We start from the raw sequence: 24,330 nt of genomic DNA on the forward strand, positions 1-24,330 counted from the left end.
GGATATTCATACGAAAGCTGTGAGTAAATAGAGTTCCTAACCTTTTTCACATGATTTGGATAAAAGTCACTTTGGGAATGCAGGTTGTTTAATCCCCAAAGCTGTAGTGTTAAGGTAACAATTATTAATGCAATATGCCCACAATTTGACTGTATAGATATAAATCTTTAATATTGCAATTTTAAGATTGGTCAATGGACATAGTATTCCACAAAATAAATCCCACTTTCCAGAATAATTTCCTCATATTAATAATTCTCAATATATTTACAGTATATTTCAGGAGAGCGTTTTTTTCCAGAACCTATTGAATTTTTTTTTCCATGCATCCACATTCATAAGAACATTTTGATAGATATGATGGTTTCTGTTTGATCAATATTAATTTAAAGCTGCTGGATATCCTTGGAGAGCTAATCAAGAAGGTAAAAATTTTTCCACATTAATGTTGTCAAGTGACAGTAGATTTAAGAGGAAATGAACATTATTTACTTAAAAAGAAAATGTTTTCCCTTATGCAATTACTGTTAGAGGAATCATTAGCCACAACAAAAGCTCTATGAATCAGTTAAACATATGTCTCATTCCATAATTTATACCTCTCCCTAACAGTCTGTGATCCCTTGGGTCAAGATTACTTTAGAAATACAAAGAGAACCCTAAATCTAAATAATTTCTATTATAAGATGAGCATGTAAATTATCTGCTAAATTACTTGTACTTAATTAGTAATTTTGCATAATGACATACATTCTCTTTGGGTCTCTTCAGGCTCTGACAGATAACACTTTACAAATGTTACTTAAGTTCCAATTACAGCACAAACCTTGTAGAAATGTACTATTAATCTAAATATGCAAACGTGAGCAATCCTGGTATTCCTTCGGCAAACTATAATTCAACATTTCTGCTAAAGGGTACCTTGGCTCATTCTGAATGCTGTTTCCTATGTTGTTTCTTACACGAGAGACTAAAAATGTCAATTTTTTAAAGTTTCTGAGTGGAAAACACATTGTACCCTTATGAGAATAAACTCATTTGACTTTCAGTTTAGAAATTCAAATTATAAAAATTATTTTTTATGTGAAAGCTGTCTTTTTTTTGGTGGCCAAAATTAAAATAACCACGTAACACATTGCTACTACTAATCACACTTCAGGGTTCAGCTTGAATTGTTCTAATCTTGTAATTACTTTGTGTCTTCAGCTATTACATAGAATTCACTTAGAAGGACAATATATTTATTGAAATAAAATGCTCAAAGAGAAGTCATTTATTTATTTATCAGGTATTTATTGAGCACCTACAAGGTGTCCTTCTCAGACTTAGAGGTGCTGGCTTAATGGGGAAGGCAGACAAAGGATCTGCTCGTAAGTAATTCATATTTAGAAAGAGCGTGGGCAATGCGTGTGTGTTGTGGATGTGTCTGGATGTGTGTGGAGGAGGGAGAGAAATAGATAATGTTCAACATTTTGGCAAATCATTTCACCATAGCAGGACCGCTTGTGATATATGTTGTCAATACAGCCCCATGCACTGATGTACAACAAAGGTGATTTTAGATCTTATTTTAAAATATTTTATATAGAGAGAAAAATGTCTACATTATTTGGTTGAGTTTTCATTCTTGGGTTTTATCACTGCATCCCAAAATGAACATCATGGTTCTATTTAATCGACCAGCATATTTTTCCCAATTAAGCAACAAAAATATTGAGAATACATGCAGATTTTAATAAAGAAACACAATAACCAAAAAATTCTAAAACATAAATACATTTCAAAAAGTGTTATTCAGTCAATAGAATGTTTAAAAAAGTCTTAAATCCATTACTGTCAAGGTTTCTTTTCTTTCCTATAAAAAGCAAAAATAATACAAAGTATGGTCAAGTATACAGTATTAGAGAAAAATTAATACTGTTAGTTGTATGTGAAGGTATCTGTACTATGATGAAAGATAGTTCAAATGTGATACAATTTATTCCTTTTTATTGAACAAAGATACTGTTTTTTAGATGATTCAATGAGCAGGTATACAAAAGTGAAGTATATAATAAATTAAGCTACCATACGCACAGTTCAAAAAGAATTTTAAAGTAACAGAGGAGATGTCATTTGGAATAACATACTATAATATGCAGAGCTTGTCAATATTTGAAACCTTTAAAATTAGTTTACAGGAAAAAATACCCCCTTTTCCAATGACATAACTTGTACAACAGATGGAAGAACACTAATGGGTTAGTAGGTAACATAGGTTTACGGCCAACTTAAATAAGAAACACCAGGTGTTTTAGCAAATTATTGCATTATTCATCCACAATATTTAGTTGCCAAGAACTTTGAAAAGGACTTCAAAAATCAATGAAGTTACTGGGATAGTAATGTATAAGGTATAGCAATAATGTAAATCATTTCTGGAATCAGAGGTTATTTGGTAGATTTTTATTGTACACGTTGAAGTATGATTCTTCAAAGAACTTTTTCTAAATACTTTTTACTATTTTGTTGTATTTTTTGATGAAAGATTAAAAATTGCAATTAAAGTACAGCAAATGTTATTATCAATTTTTCAGAAACATTTACAAACTTAAAAGAGGTTCTTCTTCAGCCACATGGAATTGAGGCATATCTCACTCATTGACGTATATCTCACTCAAATGTAGAGAATGATCAAGGAATTACTAAAAACAACACAATACAAAAATAACTTCCTGAGAATTTTTTCAAAAGTTTTTAGTTAAAATTCGGTTAGTTAACATACAGTGTAATATTAATTTCAGATGTATAATATAGTGAGAATTCCATACAACACCCCGTGCTCATCACAGCAAGTGCACCCTTTAATCCCCATCACCTATTTCACCCATCCCCTCACCCACCTCCCCTCTGGTAATCATCAGTTTATCCTATTTGTGACAATTTTTAAAGTTTCCCATATTGGCTGAAATTTTACGACGATGGATTTAAATGAAATGATTTGGAAACATCTTGCTGTAACTTGGTTGCTTTTAAAAACATAATAATTCTAGGGGTGTCTGGGTGGCTCAGTGGGTTGGACGCCCAACGTTGGCTCAGGTCATGATCTCACAGTTGGTGGGTTCAAGCCCCACATGAGGCTCTGTGCTGATAGTTCAAAACCTGGAGCCTGCTTCAGGTTCTGTGTCTCCCTCTCTTTCTGCTGCTCATGCTCTGTGTCTCTGTCTATCTCAAAAAAGGAATAAATATTAAAAAAAAATCAAAAACATAATAATTCTAAGTCAGCATGAACTTAGAATATCTTACTGAGTAATTAACATTGCAGACTCTAGTACTTAACAAAAACACTTCTGAATACTATAGCATGACTAAGAGGTGAAAAGAAAAAAAAATAATTAAAAATAGTGAACCAAAAAGCTATAGGAAAGTTGTGAAGCACACTGGCATATATAAATTACATACATATTTGCAGCTACATATTGTTTGAAAATAACTTTATTTTGATAGTTTAGTTATTATAACAAAACCAATTGCAAATATTTGAGATGATTGTTAAGAGAATTATTTTTAAAGAAAATTTTAACAATATTAAATTAGCAGACACTAATGAAAAGTAATGATGATATTGATATTCATAATAGAGCTTGTTTAAAATATTATCGGCTTATGTTTCTTTTATTTTTGTACAAAAATAATAAATCTATGTTATAAAACATAGCATAACATGTTATTGAAATTGTTTATTTTTATTTTTATTTTTTTGGTTTTTAAATACAATCACAACTTTCGTATAGCTTTTCGGTATTAGAACTGAAAAATATAAACTCAAGTCCTGGATCTGCCATCTTCTATTTGATTTAATGTATGAAAGTTCTATTAACTTTTAAGAGTTTTTATCTTTTTTAAAATTCTTTTAATGTTTTATTTATTTTTGAGAGAGAGAGAGAAAGAGCAAGCGAGCAAGCAGGTGAGGGGCAGAGAGAGAAGCAGTCACAGAATCCAGAGCAGGCTCGATGTGGGGCTCAAACTCACAAACTGTGAGATCATGATCTGAGCCAAAAGTCGGACACTTAACCGACTGAGCCACCCAGGCACCCCGAGTTTTTATCTTTTTTAATAATATGATACTATTGTTTCTAGATCCAAGAGTTGCTGTTAGAATTAGAGAATGTCAAGAAAAAGCGCTTTGAGTAGCTAAGTATTCAGGAAATTTAAAATATAATTTTTATTATTAATTTGAGAAGATATAAGTATTAGGATGTTGTTAGATATACATTATTTTCATTAGAAAGTACACTGTAGGGGCGCCTGGGTGGCACAGTCGGTTAGGCGTCCGACTTCAGCCAGGTCACGATCTCGCGGTCCGGGAGTTCGAGCCCCGCGTCGGGCTCTGGGCTGATGGCTCAGAGCCTGGAGCCTGTTTCCGATTCTGTGTCTCCCTCTCTCTCTGCCCCTCCCCCGTTCATGCTATGTCTCTCTCTGTCCCAAAAATAAATAAACGTTGAAAAAAAAGAAAGTACACTCTAGAATATGCTCTTATTATATAATGAAATGTAATAAACATAATATTTTACTGAAGAAAACATTTTCATCACCTTACCTAAATCAAAAATGTAAATATGTGAGAAACTAATCATAATCACACCTATTAGAATTACACTAAAAAAAATAAAAGGTGTGAAAGGACAAAAATATTAACTAACATTTTTGTGCTATTCATTTTGCAATTATATGTGCATCCAATCATCACATTGTATGCCTTAAATTTACATGTTATATAGCAATATCTCAATGATGCTGTAAAAAAAATAGGGAATGGTTAGATGTATGGTATATCTGTATTAGCAATTTTAGAAATGTGAAAAAAAAAAAAAAAGACAAAGGCGGAGATTTTAGTGATGTGTCCTAATCAAGAAATGCCTAGGGCTACTGAGAAGCTGGAAGAGGCAAAGCAGGGATCATACTTCAGAACCTCCTTCAGAGGGAGCATAGCCCTGCTGATAGCTTGATTTTGGACTTCTGGCCTCAAGAACCTAGAAGACAAAAAATTTCTGTGTTTTAAGCCAAAAAACAAAAACAAGAAAACAAACAAACAAAACACTAACATATCTTAGTGGTGCTATTTTACATTTCTGACCTTCACTTGCCTCTGGAATACAGGCACTTACGTAGTATATTACTAATTCGATGCTTCTTTATTAGATTTGGATGCAGAAATGAACAACACAGGGTCACATCTGTACACTTGTTTTAGCAAGTAGACAAAGACTCATGTCATTCTAGGACTGGTTGTGTAGCACATCTGTGATGTAACTAGTCCTGAGAGTCATACATTTAGAAGGATAGGTGACACGTGGTTTTATTTGAGTTGATGAACTCTCGCACCACGGTTAGTTTTCTCCTAAATACAATGAACCTGCTTTATGCCCGGTTGTACAGTAGGCAAGCATGACTGTATAAGGCACTCCTGCGATGCCTAATTTTTTTAAAGAATTATTTTCTGCCTAGATGGGCTACATGCAGTCTGTAATAATAATTTGCAGATACCTAGACTCATTTGTCCATTTCTTGACTTACCTAATTAGGTGGTGACCATTGACATGCTGCTATTAGAGAATGGTCATCACATTTATGCAATCACTCAACTTATATTCTATTTCTTCTTACAAATATTTCAGAAAGGTTTTGTTCTTCATTGATTAGGTTTACATTTTAAATTGTAGAACTTTCCTCTTAACTCCACATATTCTCCACATGAATTCTCCACATGAATTCTATACATAGTATAGAATTATCTATGTTTCTTTCCATATAACCTAAGTTTCTTTCCATATAATCTCACTCTCCATAAATATCCCAATTTCTAATAGTCATATCATTATTTTTTAGTTGCCGGAATTTAGAACATTTACATTCTATTTTAGCCTGAATGTGAAAATACTGTTATCGGTCTGCAGGAAGATTCTGAATTTAAGATCCAAAACCACAGATTTACAATATTATGACTTATTAATTAATGGGAGTTACAGAAACAAGTATTGTGAATGGGCTTGCAAAGAGAAGAAAACTTTTGAAACCAAATTTGTACCACATAACAAAGTAATATTTCAAGCATATGAACAAAAGTGTTTGTTTTGTTTTATTATCTCTCTTGCTAAAATGTATTTTATTTCAATTTGATTCATATTCAAATTGTACCTTTTCAGGACTTTTTTTTTTTTTGCATAGAGTTCATATCTTCACTTTTTCTTGAGTTTTTGAAAATAAAACTACTTTCTAAATTATTTTCCTAGGCCTAGATGCAGAGGAACTAAATACTCTAAAACTTTCCATGTCTGAAATATTTTTTTAATTGTTTTTAAATGTTTATTTTTGAGACAGAGAGACAGAGCATAAATTGGGGAGGGTCAGAGAGAGGGAGACACAGAATCTGAAACAGGCTCCAGGCTCTGAGCTATGAGCACAGAGCCCAACATGGGGCTCGAACTCACAAACCATGAGATTATGACCTAAGCTGAAGTTGGATGCTTAACCAACTGAGCCACCCAGGCGCCCCTGAAATAATTTTTATGTCTCATATTTTTAATGGTTTAAGCATTTTTAAAATTCTGTATCCAAAATATGCCCCCTCAATAATTTTGTATTATTATCCCAGTGTCATATCGTTTTCATAGGTCCTGATTAGATTCTATATTAATTCAATTCTCATTCTTAAAAAAATAATTATTCTTTCTTCCTTATTACTTCAGTAACCTTTTTTGCCCCTTAGTTTTATCAGCTTATTCAGACATGTCTTCATATGAACACCATTCATTCTTCTATTACTCACTTGTGCCTTTCAAATTGAAGATTCTTGGTGTTTTCCTGCATTTGGAAATTCTTCTCGGAGGTTTTTCCTTTCCCTCTTCAAATATCTGTTTGGTAATCTAAACCTCTTTTTACATGAAAATTGGAATCCCTAAATCCATCTTGAGGGTCTCAGACTTTGTTTTCTATTTACATATCTATTTAGGGAATGTTTTTAACTTCTTCCAGTCCTTCCATTTTCCCTTAAGAATTGCTCATATTCTTTCTTATTTGCCTATTGTTAAAACATTAACATGTATTTGAATACAAGTTAATTTAAAAAGTTAACTCCTTAATCCCTAATATTGCCAATTCAGTTGTTCCTACTAATGATCTCACCTATAATATAACAAAGATTACATGAGGAAACTGTAGATTGTCATCCACTTGTCAATGTTTAGGAACTTATCTTCAGGAAGGTCAAGCTACACAAAGAGCACTTAAAAATCTATAATCTATTTTAGTGACCTAAGGATTTTGTAAACTTTTATATAGAATCTGCCTCCCTCCAAAGAATATATCATTTCCTCAAACCTTTACAACTCATTTAGTACCAAACACAGAAAAGGCACATTAATCTAGTCAAGTAAATGAAAAGGTGAATGAGTGAATGAATGAATATAAAGAGTATAAATCATCTTTATATAACCTGTATTTGAGCAATTATGTGCCTCATTTTCTTTATTCCTCACTTACTGAATATTTTTGGGAAATAAACTTCTATATCAAGTTAGTGGCATATGAAGTACAACACTCAGGGAGTTAATATAATAAATGTGCTATCCCATTAACCATATAAATTACTAGTGGAATGTAACATGGAATAGCCACTGTGACAGTTTGGCAGTTTCTTACACAACATACACTTAGCATTTTACTTAGCTAGGCCATTTCTAGACATTTACCCCCAATAAATGAAAACATTCAAGAAGATCTGCAAATTAGAGGAAAACTTTTTTTTAAATACCACATGTCCTATCAGGTAAATTTTCCAAGGTGTACTATTTTTGAAATTTCTTGCTATTTTGTCAAAATTATGCTCTGTGTTTAATATTTGGCATCAACTTGATAATGTTGAGTTCAATTCTTTAGCTATTGAATAGGAGAAACATAAAATGAACAAAGGGGAAAAGGCATATCACAATAAGACTGCTCTAAATAAAGGACAAAGAGAAAATCTCAAAAACACTCAAAGAAGAAAGGAAAGCAAGGTAACTTCAGAAGTGCAACAATATGACTTACAACTAAGTTTCTAGCAAAAACAACGAAGCCAGAAAACAAAGTAGTGGCATGTTTAATGTGCTGAAAAAAAAAAAGAAAAATAGTGAACAACCTGATACTGTCTAGCCAGTGAAAATAACACTTAAAATAAAAAGAAATATGAAGTAAAGATTATTTTAGTCAAATAAAAAAAGATAATTTATCACCAACAAATCTCCAATGCAAGAAATATTAAAATAAGATATTCACAAAGAAGGAATGTGGGTATACATTATATATAAAGAGAAAACAGATAAATATAAATTAATATTAATAGTACAAAGCATTTAGTATTTGTAGTGTTATGTATATGCAGAATTAAATACCATGCAAATGAGTATTAAAAGGTAAGAAAGTAGTAAATGGGTTGAAATAATCTTAAGCTTCTTGATCTACCTGGGTACTGATAAATTACTGGCATGCATCAATGCATCATTTGTCTGAAATGCATGTTAAATACTAGATTAACAGCTAACCAATTGAAAAATTGTGTCTAACAAGTAAATAGAAGGAAAATGATGAAATAATAAAAATAATAAACATTTTATTAATCCAAGAGAAGCGAAAGTAGAGAAGAAACAAAGCCTCAGGTAGGTCAAAAATAATAAAATATTATAGACATAAAGTAAGTAATAACTGCATTCAAAGTAAAAGAAATGAATATTTTAATTAAAACTGACAATGTCAGACTGGGTAAAACCAAAAACAAAAAATTCGGCATCTATTGTTTATGAGACACATCTCTTCCATAAAAAATATTCATAGTGGGGCGCCTGGGTGGCCAGTCGGTTAAGGGTCCAACTTCAGCCAGGTCACGATCTCGCGGTCTGTGAGTTCGAGCCCCGTGTCAGGCTCTGGGCTGATGGCTCAGAGCCTGGAGCCTGCTTCGGATTCTGTGTCTCCCTCTCTCTCTGCCCCTCCCCCGTTCATGCTCTGTCTCTCTCTGTCCCAATAAATAAATAAATAAATAAATAAATAAATAAATAAAACGTTGAAAAAAATATAGAGTTTAAATGCAAAAAGGATGGGGAAAAAGATAAAGTTTGTTTATCTGTATTAATATTGCACAAAATATTAAGGCCATTTTTTCCCAGGGCACCTGGGTGGCTCAGTCGGTTAAGCATCTGCCTCTTGATTTCAACTCATGGTTTGTGAGTTGAGCCCTGTCAGTGCAGAACCCCCTTAAGATTCCCTGACTCCCTCTCTCTGCCCTTCCCCTGCTCCTGCTTTTCTTTCTATCTCTGTAAATAAATAAATAAATAAATAAACATTAAAAAAACCATAATTTTCCCTTTTTTATTACAAGAATTAACTGTTAATAATGGAACCTATTATATATGATTAAAAACAAGATCCATAATAAAATAATAATAATGTTCAGTTGATAATAACATTTTTAATAAAACTGAAAAGGTGTTCTGACTACAGGGTGAAGACATATAAATGGCCAAAAAATTGATGGTGATAATGATTCCTTAATTGTCGGTATTGATCTTACGTAGGCAACATTTCCTAAAACTGAAATGTTAATATAAATAGTGATTATCTCCAAAAGTCATGAAAAATTGAAAAAAATTTAAATTGACAATTAAGTTTTCAATTCAATAATGGGAATTTGCCATGACTTATTTTCTTTTTTAAGTGTTTTTTTTTTTCTTATTTTTATCTTGAGAGAGAGAGAGTACCCATACATGCAAGTGGAGTAGGGGCAGAGAGAAGAAGAAAGAATCCCAAGCAGCCTCTATGCTGACAGTCCTACAAACCACAAAATCATGACTTGAGCTGAAAGCAGAAGCTTAATCAACTGAATCATTTACGTACACTGCGAATTTACCAAGTGTTTTATTATGCTATCATAAGCTTTAATTATCTTATTTTTGTATATTATTCTGTTCTCCAAGTTTCCCTTTGCTTATTTTAAAGTCAAAGGGGTTTTTTGTTGTTGTTGTTGTTAATTTTATTTATTTATTTATTTATTTATTTATTTATTTATTTATTTTAGAGAGAGTGAGAGTGGAGGAGAGGGGCAGCGAGAGGAGACAGAGAGAGAGAGGGAGATATATATATATGTAGAGAGAGAGAGAGAGAGACAGAGATATCTTAAGCAGACTCCATGCTCAGTGCAGAGCCAGATACCAGGACGACCCTGGGATCATGACCTGAACCAAAATCAAGAGTCAGACACTCAACCAGTTGAGCCACTTAGACCCCCAAAGTCAAAGTATTTTAAGTTTGGTTGGAAAATAGTAAATTTTGGATTTGATTCTAGAAATACATGGTAACATTTAATATTGTTGAAGTACCCCCACTATTAATTGCATTCCCTTTATTATTAGTTCCTAAAATACATATTTGGCAATGTATTTGAAAAGGTATAATGAAATGCACTATTTAAGTGCAAGTATTCTGACAATTCTACATGTGTTGACAGAGTAGACCGATATTATTGAGTTATAAAATGGCCTTATGTTGTAAGTTTCCATTTAAAAATAAGATGATCAGGTCCCTGGGAGCAAGACGGGTCATTGGGGCAGACAGTACAGAGAGGGGCTCAGGGGGAACTTGGTGCACCAGACCTTGCAGCTTAATAGTCACCCTTGGTGTCTACAGCTCCCTTTTTCCTTTTCCCCTGATGATGAGATCCAGCAGCCAGAAGTTAACTATGTCTATTCTCAAGATCTATGCCAGAGAGATCTTTCACCCTCATGGGAATCCCACCGTTCAGGTTGATCTCTGTACCTCAAAAGTGACAACTGGTGTTTATGAGGCCTTAGAACTCCTTGACAATGATGTAAACACGCTAGAAGGGGAAAGGCGTCTCAAAGGCTGTTGAGCACATCAACAAAACTATCGCACCTACTTGGCTTAGCGAGAACCTGAACAAGAGAAGATTGAGAAACTGATGATGAAGACAGATGGAATAGACAGAGGGGTGTCTCTATCTTCAAACCTAGAGCTGTTGAGAATAGGGAACGGGGTGCCCCTGTAGCTCCACATTGTTGACTTGGCTGGCAAGTTTAAAGTCATTGGTATGATCAACAGTGCTGGCAAAGAGCGGGCCATACAGGAGTTAAGATCCTCCCATTTGGTGCAGTAAATGTCAAGAAAACCATATGTATCAGACGGAGGTTCACCACAACCTCAAGAATGTCATCAAGAAGAAATATGGGAAAGATTCCACCAAATGTAGGCGATGGAAGCATGCTTACTCCTAACATCCTAGAAAAGAAAGAAGCCCTACAGCTGCTGAAGAATGAAATCAAGATAGCCAGTAACACCAGTAAGGTCACCATTGGCATGGATGTTGCTGCTTTGGAGTTCTTCAGAGCAAGGAAAGTGAGATCTGGACTTCAAGTTGCCTGATGACTCCAGTAGGTACATCACATCTGACAAGCTGAACCAACCTGTACAAGTTCTTCATCAAGGAAACCTTGCAACTGCCTCCTGCTTAAAGTGAACCACATTGGCTCCATGACCAAGTCATGACCAAGTCTTCAGGCATGACTAAGTCTTTTCAGGCATGTGAGCTGGTCCAGGAAATACATGGGGCTTCATGATGGTGTTACATCCCTCTGGGGAGACTGAAGACACCTTCACTACTGGCATGGTGGGTGGGGATCTGCTCAGGGCAGATCAAGACTGGAATACCTTGCTGATCTGAGCACTTAGCCAAGTACAGCCAGCACCTCAGAAACCAAGAGGAAATGGGCAGTAAGGCTAAGTTTGCTATCAGGAACTTCAGAAACCCTATAGCCAAGTAAACTCTGGGCAGGCAAGCCTCTGAGCCCTTCAGTCACTACTGGGCTGATTAGACCTCTGGAACTCTCTTGGAAATACCAGCTCTATAATCATATAATTGACCCAAATCACTATTTTTCTGACCTTGCGTCTCATCAAGTATCTGGAGCCATGTGTACCCACAGTGTAATCTCAGAGGTATCCAAATGGCAAAATCCCTAATAGTTTTGTGTGCAAAAGAAAAGACCTCAGTGACCAATTAAAAGTACTAAGTACTAAAAACAAAACCACAAAAAACTATTAACCATATTTTGAGATAGAATGACTTGCTTGTGCAATTGTGACATCTTAATTTCCGAAATTTTTTTGTTACACTATATAGAACCCGATCATACAGCTCCATGATTTTCACAGAAATGTCTGTGTAATCAGAAATAGGTAAAGAATAGGCCTTTGCCAGCATTCTAGAATTCCCTTTAATGTTCCTTCCAATCACAGTCCCTCTATCTTTCTTCAAAATAGACACTATTCTGAATTCTGACACAATACCGTAGTCTTGGCTGCTTTGTACTTTAAAAAATTTTTTTTAATATTAATTATTTTTTGGGCGCCTGAGTGGCTCAGTCGGTTAAGGGTCTGACTTCGGCTCAGGTCATGATCTCACGGTTAGTGGGTTTGAGCCCCACATCGGGCTCTGTGTTGACAGCTCAGAGCCTGGAACCTGCTTTTGATTCTGTCTCTCCCTCTCTCTGCCCCTCTGCCGCTGACACTCTGTCTCTCTCTGTCTCTCAAAAATAAAGAAACAGTAAAAAAAAAAAAATTAAATATTTTTGAGAGAGACAGAGCTTAAGTGGGGGAGGGGCAGAGAGAGAGGGAAGGAAACAATTCAAAGCAGGCTCCGGGCTCTGAACTGTCAGCATAGAGCCTTATGCGGAGCTCGAACTCACAAACTGTGAGATCATGACTTGAGCCAAAGTCAAACGCTTAACCAAGTGAGCCACCCAAGTGCCGCATTGGCTGCTTTGTACTTTATCTTGGAATCATATAACATCTATTCATTTGGATCTAACCATAGTTACTTGACATGCTGTTTGCATGATCCACCCTCATTTTTGAGTTATTTCTCTGTAGTTCATGTATTTTCATGGCTTGTGTACTAATATACAAAAATTTAAAGATAAATCCAACTGATCATGAACATTTGGGTTATTTGGAATTTTGACTATTAAATAGAAGAATATTACAAAGCATCAAAAACATCAACGTAAAACATCAAAAACATTCTTGAATATGAAATCATCATGCATGCGCATGTATTCCTATTGTGATAGGATTTAATTAATTAATTAATTAATTAAACCCTATTGCTAATTCTAGGTTTCTAGGAATGCAAGCGTGGGGAAGTTCTGTACTTTGAGTTGAAAGTTGGAAGATCTATGCACCAGGAGTCAAAATGAACCAAAAAACAAAACAAAACAAAACAAAAAAACCCATGGCCATTAACGCACTGTAGCACAGCTTTGAAACATCTCCCAGCCCTGAAATTAGCTTCATTGAGTTAATTGTTCAAAATTATCTATAAAATAGTGTCAGTATAAGCATTACTGGCCGAACAACTCAGGGGAAAATTAGTCCTACAAATAGGCCTGCAATACATGAGCAAAGATGTAGTACATGTTTACTAATTGTAGCTTTGCTAAAACACCAAATAATAAAACACAAAACCAAACAAAGAAATAGAAGACAAAGAAAATATCCTGTGCTTAGTTACCCTTAGTTACATGCAGTCCTAATGAAAAGAAAGACCATAATAGCTAGCTTGGTGAATATGCCTGGGCCCAACAACATGGGCTCCCTCTCAACTGAGCCTGTAATATTGCCGCTGAATGCTGAACGCTCAATCAATAGGCAGTAGAGACTAAGCCTTAGGTATGGCCTCCTCCTTTGAGGAGTTCAGTTAGCCAATGTGTAGACTGTGATCGATTGATTACATTGGATCCTTTCTATTTTTGAATGGCAAATAATTCATCCATTTTGGATTGATATATATCCTGGGTGATCAAGACCTACCTTAAATCTCTCCTCAGTTTGGCTAAACTTCAGACAGTTTTCTTCCAGACTATCAGCCCCTAACCTTTCTTTTTTCTTTTCTTTCTTTTTTTTTTTATAGCATTTACTTTAGAAAACTTTCAATTATAAATTTTTGTTTTGTCCCTTTGAAGTGTATGCAAAATTTCTCCCCAACTCTTTCCAGTTTTGTAACTCAGGAAATGTCTAAGGACCTAAGAACGATCTCTTTGAAATGTAAACATCAAAGGAGATAATTCTCCTATTACCTAGTCGCTGAAGGAGGGTAGGAGCCAAACTTCAATTAGCAGCAATTAGCAAATGTAGAAAGATTGAACACAGAGAAAAACATTTGCAATCTGAGGAATAACTCAATGTGCTGGACATATACCACTGACAACCCCACCCCTACGGTCCTCTAATACTTTTCTCCTAGATAATCCCAATGCATAAAAACGCTCCAGTCTTTTGTTTTCGTGGACTTGAATTCAGTCCCCTTCCCTATTGTAGTAATCTTAAATAAGGCCTTCCTTGCTCGCTTAACATTGTCTTGTGCAATTTTTGCTTTGATATGGGTATGGCTACGTGTTTGTGTTTTCCTTCTCTGTCTGTGGTGCCCTTGCCAGCAAATTTACTCAGGGACAAGTTGACAGATTTATTTTAATAGGATCATGAACAGTCCCTTGGGAAAGCAATCCACAATATGGCAAAGGTGGTATAATAATGAGTACAATGTCCATGGAATGCTTTGAAAATAATACCTGTAATATTCCTGATAGAATATTTTTGCCTTTTCACCATTGTTACCAGTGACACAATTGACTAATTTTTACCTCATTGAGCAACTTTTGGCGTTCTGGATTAGAGGTGTTAGTTCTGAGAGGAGGGACATGTTTACTCAAGAACATATGAAGGATCTCACGAAACTTAAAATTATCGACTTAACTTAGTTATCTTGAGCTCCTCATGCCAATCAAAGAACAATCAAAAAGGGGTACCTGGATGGATGGTTAAAAATCCAACTTTTGATTTCAGCTCAGGTCATGATCTCAGGCTTGTGAGTTTAAGCTCCATGTCGGGTTCCATGCCCAGCATGGAGCCTACTTAAGACTCTCTCTCTCTCTCTCTCTCTCTGCCTTGCTCTCGTTCTCTCCTTCTCCCTCTACTTCTCTCCCTTGTTCTTTCTCTCCCTCTTTCTCAAAAAAAAAAAAAAAGTTACTATACTGGCAAAAATACCTGACCACAATTATCACAAGGGTATGGTGTTGCTATTGTGTAATGGTAGTATATCTGGAGCTAAGGAGATTCCTTGGGGGACCTCTTAGTGCTTTCAGTCAGTCAAATCTTAAATGACAATTGCAGGAAACACACTCTGACAAGGACATAGTAACCAAAGGATTGGAACCCTCAGGCATGAAGGTATGATTTATCACACTGTGCCAGTGCTCTTGGCTAGCTTAAGTGCCGACTCGAACTGAGGGAAATTTAACAGGAGCAGTAGAAGAGGAATATAAAGAAAATCAGCCATGGCCAACCTCAGGACCAAGTGTAGCAGTTCGTTATATCATCTTATAATTTGTGGTTGGTTGTTGTTTTTAATTACAACCAACATTTAAGGAGCAATAATATTAAGAGAGTTGGGCATTTAATATAAGGCCTGACTAACGTAAGGTAAAGACAGTGGCTTTTATTGCTGTGCTCTGCCCAGCACTACAAGTAGTTCAGTATATTATACCTAGTTTCCAGGGCCGATCCTTGTACCTTAGGACTTTTTCTGGAAGCACAAAAGCCTTTTGTCTGTGAACTTTTAGTGCTGGGAGTGTTTTGAGGTTTCAGCACACTCTGAGAGTGGATGGATAAATATATAGTTCCCTTGCCTCTCAAGTGAAATAATTTTGAGGTATGATTTTATTCCACTTTCTGGAGTTTTCTCAGTGGATTAAATTCTATTTGCAGATCACAATAGCCAACTGAAATGAACCCTGTAGGACTACCTTCTTTTCCCTATCATTCATTCACATTTCCACATGACATTTGTATACCAAAATAATTCTTTTACACTCCAATTTATATTTCAATATCTGCTTCTAGGAAAAAAAAAAAAAACTAACAAGCGAAAAACCCTAGCACACGCGCACACACACACACACACACACACACACAAACGCACACACTTATATGGTCTCTGACCACTCACTGCTAAAAGGTGGGGGTAATTTCTAATTCCCCATGATAGGCACAATGGTGGGTAGTGTATAATTTTTAAGATCCTGATTGAATGGTATTCTAGAACAAGTTTAATTTCCTTGTCTGTCTTGAAGTCATGAATACATATAATAAATGTGTCTTTTTATAAATTTACACAAACATAGTTTTCTATATAATAAACAAACTTTCACAATAATATAAAGGATGCCTTGATTACTTACTTAATCTTAGTTTCCCAGATAAATTTCTCAAATTTCCTTTCTCAAAAACAAATATTAACAAAATAGTTAAGTTCTTGGTAAATTGTGTGGGATCAGAAGTATGTCTTGGAATTAAGGTAAGAGAAATTTAAATAAATACCATGCAAGATTTGTTGATGAACATTGCCTTTCCTTTAAATTCAAACTAGGAATCATTCTTATGCAAGAATATTTACTAGCTATTATTTCACACATAGTTAAAACCGGAACTGAAGAGTTTTAGATTGGGTCAGCACATGTTAAAAAATAGAGAATTTTGTACACTGATAATGAAGCAGTGGAAATAATATATGAGAAAAAGTCTCCTCAACAAATGGTGTTAGGAAAACTGGACAGTAACATGGAAAAGAATGAAACTGGACCACTTTCTTACACCACACACACAAATGAATTTAAAATGGATTAAAGACCTAAATGTGAGACCTGAAACCATAAAAATCCTAGAAGAGAGCACAGGCAGTAATTTCTCTGACATAGGCCATAGCTACTTTTTTTCTGGATAGGTCACCTGAGGCAAGAGAAACAAAAGCCAACATAAATTATTAGGACCACATCAAAAAAAGCTTTTCACAGCCAAAGAAACAATCAACAAAGCCAAAAGGCAACCTATCAAATGGGAGAAGAAGATATTTGCAAATGACATACAGATGATGGGTTAGTATTCAAAATATATAAAGAACTTATAAAATTCAGCTTCTCAAAACTGAATAAACCAGTTAAAAAATGGGCAGAAAACAACAGACATTTCTCTAAAGAAGACATACAGATGGCCAACAGACCCACGAAGAGATGTTCATCATCACGGAAATACAAGTCAAAACCACAATGAGATATCACCTCACACTTGTCAAAATGGCTAAAATCAACAACACAAGAAAAAAAATATGTTGGTGAAGATGTGGAGAAAAAGGAACACTTCATGTGTTGTTGGTGGGAATGCAAGCTAGTGCAGCCACTGTGGAAAACAGTATAGAGTTTCCTCAAATAGTTAAAAATAGAACATGTATCCAAAGGGATACATGCACCCCTCCTAGAGCAGCATTATTTACTATAGCCAAGATACAGAAGCAGCCCATATGAAAGTGTCCATCCATTGATGAGTGAATAAAGGAGGGGAATATATATCACTTCTTCTTTATACATATATGTATGTAAGTATGTACGTATGTATGTATATATATACACATATATATGTAAGTATAAAGTATAAGGTATATACATATACATATATATGAATATTATACATATACATATACATGACATATACATATACATTCATATACATATATATGAATATTATTCAGTCATAAAAAAGAGTTAGATCTTGCCATTTGCAAGGACATGGATAGAGCTAGAGTATAATTTAGCTAAGCAAAATAAGTCAGTAAAAGTAAGGCAAAAACCATATGATTTCACTCATATGTGGAATTTAAGAACAAAAGGAAAAAATTAAAAAAAGAAAAAAAAAGAATGAGAGAGACAAACCAAGAAACAGACTCTTAATTGAAGACAACAAACTGATGGTTAGCAAAAAGGAGGGGCATGGGAAGATGGGTGAAATAGGTGGTGGGGATTAAGGAAGGCACTTGCTGTGATGAGCATTGGGTGTGGTGTGGAATTGCTGAGCCACTATATTGTACACTTGAAACTAATATAACACTGTATATTAACTAACTGGAATTAAAATGAAAACTTAAGAAAAAAAATTCAACTTCAACACAAAATGTGAGCAAAGAGCAAGACCAATTTTCAGGAAGAAAATATTGATATGCCCCGATTCTAGAGACCCCCCCCCCGAAAACAAACCACCAGAGTCCAGAGTCAAAGCCAAGTGGCAAGGGTCGTTTATTGCAGGTTCGAACCCGGTCCTCCACACACTCGTTGCCGGTGACGCTAAGAGGCGCCTAGCGAGGATCTTACAGCTTCTTTTATAGACAGGCACAAACAAGTTAGTGATTTTTTTTGCGGTTACAGAGCTGTTATTGGTTGACATTTAAATTTGAACACTCAGCAGAACTTGATTGGTTCCTGCTTTTTTTTTTTTCAAACCACTCAGCAGAACTCCATAACTTGATTGGTTCCTGCCTTTAGGTCAGACCACAACCGGGTGGTTCCTGGAACGGGGTGGGGGTGGGGGTGGGGGGAGGTCTTTTCTTTGCAGTTGTGAGTACACCTGGTAATTTTTCTCTTAGTCTCTCAATATCACATGAATAATAATCATATGAAAATATGTTCAGGGCACCTTAGTGCTCGGTTGAGCGTCCAACTCCTGTTTTTTTGGCTCAGGTCATGATCCCAAGGTGATGGGATCCAGCCCTATGTCGGGCTCTGCCCTGAGCATGGGATTCTCTCTATATATCTCTGCCCCTCTTCCCCACTCATGCTCTCTCTCTGTCTCTCTAAAATAAAATTTTAAAAAAGAAAAGAAAACATGCTCAATTTACCAGTGATCAAAGAAATATACACTAAAATGAAATACCAAGTTCCATTTGCCAAAGCTGCAAAGACTTTTAAGCGTGCTATTCATTCTCCAAACGGGTGGAGTACAGGGAAGTGGACAAACAATGCTGGGAAAGCAAAAAGTGAAGCAGGTTATAAATCTGCTTGAAAAATAGTGTGATGTTCTTAAAAAAAATGTAAAATATAAAAATACAGAATTATGATGTTTTCTAACTCACAGAAGCTGGAATTCTTAGTTCAAATGTAAGTGGCATAAACAGCACAATTGGTTATGTGAGAAACCCTGATTTATGGAACAAAAGTGCATTCTTTTGTAATGATATTTTGTTGCGTTCTTTACCAGGTGAAACTATAGCATACTTCACTTATGGGCTTATGTGTTCCTGGCTTTCACTTATTTTTCCCATAATTAATTTCTTATATGGGAGAAATATATTCATTTTGCTTTTTTAATCATTATATTCCACTTTAATTAAAATTGTTTCTTTCAATCATTTTTTATTATCTTATCGTTTTACAGGAGTAATATTATGGCCATTAGACACGAGAATCTTTTAACCCAAATTAAAATGCATTTACCCTGATTTTATTATCTACGCAATTGATCCACTTTAATGATTAAGGAAGTTCAAAAGAAAACATCAACAATGTTTTATTTTGCAGTTTGTATTTTATGAATATAATCTTTGAAGTTGAGACAGGGAAACCGAAGGGACCTCATGAAAGAAAAAGCTGTTTTGGTTTTCTCTTTGCTTCATTTCCTGCTTCTCTTCTTGCTAGGACCCGCACTGCAGCCCTACACAGGGCTCATTGTTTGCCCTCCTTGTAAGAGACAAAGAGATACTGACATCTTTGATGTCTTCCAGCACAATAGATGGTATCTAAGGAATGACCAGGCGGATCCATTGTGTGCCTATTCCAGACCACTGGAGCTAGATATCTCAAGTTTGAGACCCCTGGGCTCATGGAATGAGTGACTTATGAAGGACACCTGGATCCTGTACTTGTTCTGAACAGGTCATGTGTTCTGAAAGGACATGTGTATCAGAATATATCAATTGCCAATAAAAACCCCAAACCCCAAGCAAAAATGAGATACCCTCCTTTCCTTTCTGAGTCCCCGGGGTTGCTCCAGCTATCTCTCTCTCTCTATCTTCAATAAAACTCTGCTTTCACATCCTGCTGGCTTGCATGTTATTTCTGTCCTGCTTGAGACCAAGGACCCTTTTGGCTGGTCCTGTGGGACCCCCTCTGTGTCCTCGGAACTGGCCTGCATGCTCCAAAGTGATTATTATAGTTATCAATTAAGAAATTGTACACAAAGCCAAGATAAACCCAACATAAAACCTTTCAAATTTTTGACTGACAAAACAGAATAAAATATGGTGTATCTCTAGGTGCACATTTCTTTCATTTTATTACCTAAACAATAAAGCATTTCCCAATACAAAATGCATCCACAGCCATATCATGTCTTAGAAAGGTTTAGGTATAGACTAGTCCATGATTGGATGTATAAAAACTACATAATCACTGACATTTTCAACACACAGAAAAATGATTATTATTTTAGAACTACCTTTTCAATGATTTCTTCACTCTTGAGTTTAAATTCCCAAAATTAAGTGTTTATAAATGTCTAAAGGTAGGGATATGCCTTCTGATACAATGGAGATAATGAGTATTTAATATAGTCCTAAAGAATTATACTGACAGTGAATTTCTATTCTAGAAAAACATGTTATTCACTTTATATAAATAGGCATTTTTATAAGTACTAGGAATCTGTTTTTTCCTACGTATTAGAATAATTACTAGCAAGTCCCAGAGACCAAATGGATAACTCTATCTTAGCCCTTATGTACTTTTTCTCCATGACCTTCAGAGACCTCTTTGATTATTAGCATAACATTTTCTCACCTCTTAGGTCTCCATTTATGCTTCAATAGCCTCATTTACATTTGGCTTACTCACTCAGCAATACTGCAGAGCTTCATAGAAGGAAATAAGCTATCTATGGACAGGAAATTTAAGCAATAGCTCTAGATTTACATTTTTTTAAGTATCTCTATTTTCATTCCTATCAACATTCCTCTGGGACTTGGCTCTTTTCCTCTATTTATTGTTTATGTCAGCCTACATTTCTCCTCCTATTTTTATTCCTTTTCCTTTTTTCTAAGTGGGAGTAAAGTTTGCAATCTGTTTTATCCTGTTTCCTTTCTTTAAAGTCCTTTGTTCCACCCACACAATATTTATCTATAGACAGCCTATCGTCAGAATTCTTTTGCTAACATCTTAGAATGGCTGTGTATCAGATTGGCTTACCAAAGCACTAGAGTATAGTATAACTGAGTACTAATTATACTTCGGAAAGATCATGCAATTTGTTTACTTGGTTTTGCAAATACTTGAGGGTGCTATGGAAAGTTAGATCATTGATGTTCGAATCTTTACAAATAACTTCAGACTGCCTCCTGGCAGTCATTTTATGTTTTGTCCCTCACAGAAGTTTTAATTAGATAGATCAAAGTTGGTTCTCAAATCATAAGAAAAAAATGAAAAAGTCAGCATGAATTTTTACACAAACAAGGGCAGAATGATTCAGATTAGAAAGGGGGGAAAAAGAACTAAAAGATGCAGTTTAGATTAAAAATAATTTTAACGTAATTGAATTGAAATATGCAAATATACTTAAAAAACTGATGAAAGTGCATCTAAAAGCAGATCCTGAATCACAGCAGGGTCCTTAGTATAATAGAGAAATCAATGAGAAAAATAATATAACTGTAAATCCATAGTTTATAGTAGGTCTAAAGAAGTATTTATTTTATGTAAACAAGACTGAACTGCTTTTTAAGCTAGTGGGCAATGGCTTAGAGAAAGCTTATAAAGCTGTTGCATTTTTTTTCTGTGTCCCTGCATCCGTTGAATGACAATTTAATTATAAATACAATGATTTATGAAATCAATAGATACATATTAAAATGAAATTTGCATCCTTTAAAGTGTAATTTGTATAACCAGTTGGATAGATGGTAATGATGTCCTACCTGTGGAAAAATCAAGTAAATATTGTATTTTAGGTGCTAGAAAATAAGAAAGTATAACGACAATAAGGAAGTTACCGTTTTGCCTGTTACAATTATTCAATTGAACCCAATTCTCTACCACTTTCTTTTATAAGTTGTTGCTAAGCTATGTGAAATGAATTCAGATGATCAAATAGTTTTATGAATACTTAGAGGGGAATTTCACAGTGATTTTGAATACCACAAATGAAAAGATAACGTAACGTGTTTTAAAAATAAGTGAGTGCTGAATTCTGATAGAACATGACATCCAAATCTTGTACTATTTCAGCCTTTCACTGAGAGGTTACTTTAGGGATTAAGGCATATGATCTTTTCAAATAAAATGAATTGTCATCAGAAGATCTATTTTGCATATTTCTTTTTGAACATTTCAGTTGTCATGAGTAAAATATGCCGCTGAAATGTATAAATAATAAAACCGGAGACATTAAAAACCCAAGACTTCTTATTTGTCTAGTGGTAGAAAATATAAACTCCTATTAAAAAGACATTTTAGCTTTGTCTGTAAAATTCCAGAAAAGCAACTTAAGCCACTTTTGAAAAAAAGTTGTAGTTATTTATCATGATCTAATATTGAAAGTATTTGAAGTTCCTTTTATATTTAGCTGATTAATGCATCTTTATAATTTACTTACGAACTCTAATTGATTCAAGACTGAGTTGTAAGGCTTACTTTTTTCTTACAGTTGATTTTATTTGATTTATTTCGTTTTACCTCACTCAGAGTAATAGAGGATAAAGACACAATGAAATTATGCCTGGGGATATTTGTGTTTGTTTAGAAACAAAAACTTAATCTATACATTTAGATGGTGGTGATCTTAACACATTCTTCTGGCTCAAAAATTAAGGTTATTTTTTTATCAAGTGGATCCAGTCATTACTATCTTTCAATTATTTCTTGAAAACAATTGGAGCTCTAGCAAGAAAATGCACCACTAAAAAACAAGAATTAGTAATATTTTTAAGAGATATTAAAAAAAGCAGCTCAGGAAAAAATGCATGCAAAATAATAAGTACACCTGTTCGTTTCTCCTTTTTAATCAAGAAATACAATAAACAGAAAGATTATAGTGTTGGTTACATCGTATGCACGTAATCATAGACAGGAGAAGAGAGGGTGTAACCAAACCAACATGAGTTTGCTCCTTGGTGAGTCAGAAACTGTACCCAGGTCAGCTGTCACATAAAGAAAACTTTTATTTGTAGCCAGAGGAGATCACAGGGGAATGGCTTCCAAAGCCATGACTCCTAGAGAGAGGGTGAATGTGTTCCTTTTATTTAGGGTTAAGATGAATATTTAGATAGGAAAGCCTTGTCATCATATGTAGAGGTCGGCATAAGGTTGCATGTGTGCCTTAAGGAAACATGCTTACACATACATTTTATGTTATGTCAGTTAGGCTGAGGCTCTTCCTTCGGTGGAGATTTTAGTGTTATAATGAGGTAAAGGTAATTGTAGGTCATTCCAGAGGTCATTCCATGGTCCATTTGCGCAGGCATGAGTTAAGTATAGATCAAATGGTCTAGGAGGTCTGGGCCAGCAGAAGATTTTGTCAGGACAGTCGCCATTATCTGACGAGTGGATTTAGGTTTCATTTGCCTGAGTTAAGAGGAAAGCCAGAAAGAAAAGCTTAGGAGTAAATGTAAGATAAAAGTTAGTAGGTATAAGTATATGGTCAGTAAAGGCTAGGTCTTGAGGTCTAGTTGGTGACAAGAGTTTAAGAAAGGAAGTAATGAGTGGCTGCACCTCAAAAAATTAAAAATAGATCTATCCCATGACCAGCAATAGCACTGCTAGGAACCTACCCAAAAGATACAGGAGTGCTGATGCATAGGGGCACTTGTTCCCCAATGTTTATAATAGTACTTTCAACAATTATGGAAAAAACCTAAATGTCCATCAACTGATGAATAGATAAAGAAGATGTGGTTTATATATACAATGGAATACTACTTGGCAATGAGAAAGAATGAAATCTGGTCATTTGCAGCAACATGGATGGAACTGAAGGGTATTATGTTAAGTGAAATAAGTTAGGCAAAGAAAGACAGATACCATATGTTTTCACTCATATGTGGATCTTGAGAAACTTAACAGAAGATCATGGGGGAGTGCAAGGGAGAAAACCCTCAAGCTATTTTTAACTTTTTTTTAAATGTTTATTTATTTTGAGACAGAGAGAGAGAGACAGAGCATTAATAGGGGAGGGGCAGAGAAAGAGGGAAACACAGAATCTGAAACAGGCTCCAAGCTCTGAGCTGTCAGCACACAGCCCGACGCCGGGCTCGAACTCATGGCCCGCGAGATCATGACCTGAGCCGAAGTCAGATGCTTAACCGACTGAGCCACCCAGGCACCCCTCAAACTATTTTTAAAAACAAAAAATGGAGCACTTACTAATTCATTCTATGAGGCC

The 24,330-nt window shown here is 35.1% G+C and overlaps 1 long non-coding RNA gene and 1 pseudogene across 1 annotated transcript in view; one reads left to right on the forward strand and one right to left on the reverse strand.

Annotated features, from left to right (window-relative positions):
• Positions 1-4,699: 4,699 nt before the first annotated feature.
• The window catches only part of LOC128314458 (uncharacterized), a 114,479-nt gene continuing 94,848 nt past the window's right edge, over positions 4,700-24,330 (reverse strand). Inside the window, exon 7 of the long non-coding RNA XR_008296119.1 lies at positions 4,700-5,012. This is a non-coding gene — a long non-coding RNA (uncharacterized LOC128314458). The remainder of the gene's footprint in view (positions 5,013-24,330) is intronic.
• LOC106973388 (alpha-enolase-like) lies at positions 10,704-11,846 on the forward strand (annotated as a pseudogene).

This window comes from Acinonyx jubatus, chromosome B1 (genome assembly GCF_027475565.1).
Source record: "Acinonyx jubatus isolate Ajub_Pintada_27869175 chromosome B1, VMU_Ajub_asm_v1.0, whole genome shotgun sequence".
Classification (NCBI taxonomy): Eukaryota; Metazoa; Chordata; class Mammalia; order Carnivora; family Felidae; genus Acinonyx; species Acinonyx jubatus.